Source organism: Bos taurus, chromosome 19 (genome assembly GCF_002263795.3).
Source record: "Bos taurus isolate L1 Dominette 01449 registration number 42190680 breed Hereford chromosome 19, ARS-UCD2.0, whole genome shotgun sequence".
Classification (NCBI taxonomy): domain Eukaryota; kingdom Metazoa; phylum Chordata; class Mammalia; order Artiodactyla; family Bovidae; genus Bos; species Bos taurus.
In genome coordinates this window covers 38,679,306-38,680,636 of record NC_037346.1, presented here as the reverse complement: position 1 = coordinate 38,680,636, position 1,331 = coordinate 38,679,306, and positions in this window count along the sequence as shown.

Genomic DNA, 1,331 nt, shown 5'->3' with positions numbered 1-1,331 from the left:
GATTCTGGGTGACTCTATGTACAGCTGAACACCCAAGGTTCTATCATGAAGGGAGAGTGGGGGAGCAGACGCTGGGGACACCTAGCAGTCTAGTCATGCCCCTGCCCTCTGCAGGCTTTGCCCTACCTTCTCCTTGCATGGGGGCTTGCTGATGAGATGTCTGTTAACAATCTAGTTTTCATTCCTTTGCAGGTAATCTGTTCTTTCCCCTAGAAAGTTTCCAGTGAGAGAGAATTACATCTGCAGAGGCCTTGGGACCTGAGAGCACAAACTATGTTCTCACCACGTGCCGCTGACCTGCTTGTCCTTTTCTCAGACATTTTCCTTCTTGCTTCCTCTGTGTCCACCCACTCAGCCAGCGTGGGTGTTCACAGCTTTCCTCTCACTCTCCCTGAGTGACAGCATCCTCCCGTGGCTTTTGCTACCACCCACTGGGATGAATTCCAAATTTATATCCCCAACATAAGCCTTTTTCTCAACCTCTAGATCCAAAACAACACACTCATCTCCTGGTCTCTCCACCTGATCGGCTCACGGGCCACCAGACTCTTCATTGTCGCTTCCCTTTCTGCCCTTTGCTAATTTCTTGTTCATCTTTCCTAATTCAGTTGAGGGGCAACTTTTGGAGGCATGTGCTTTCTGGTTTATTTCTGTCTGTGTTGGGTGCTCCTCTCTTGGATTCCCAAAGTCTCTGGAGAGTCCCTGTGTCTCCTCATTATCGTGATAATTTCCAACCATCGAACCCTTATCTGGATGGGAGTTATCTGATGGTAGAGACAGGACCTTATCTCTGAATTCCCAGCAGCTAGAGTGTTTGGCAGACAAAAATGGAAATGACTTATTTTTTTTTTTGGGTGATTATCTCCTCCTGATAACAGAACCCCCTTTTTTTCAGGAAACCTCCTCCTTTACTCCATGTGGTCCTGAGGAGCTGTGAGTGGGGGGTGCTTCTTCTAGAGAGGTGAACATGTGACCCAGCCCAGGTTAATTACAGTCTCAGCAACAGTGATTAGACCAATGGGTGTTACTGACTGAGCAGGACCAATGAGACCCTCCCTTGGGATTGATATACAGACACAGGAAGGAGGTCTTCTCCATGTTGGGAGTGCTGCCTGAGATAACACAGACATGGGGCTCTGGGTGGCCACCTTCCCTCCATGAGAAGGGGTCTCTGCTGAGCAGAGCCAAGCAGAGATGGAGACGAACCACAGGCGGGCAGGATGGGGCTCTGATCGCTTCCTTCTCTTCTTTAGGCTCTCGCAGTGCCATCCCCAGTCATGTGAACCAACAAATCTCCCTTTTGTTTAAGGTGGTTTGAGTGGGTCTCTACC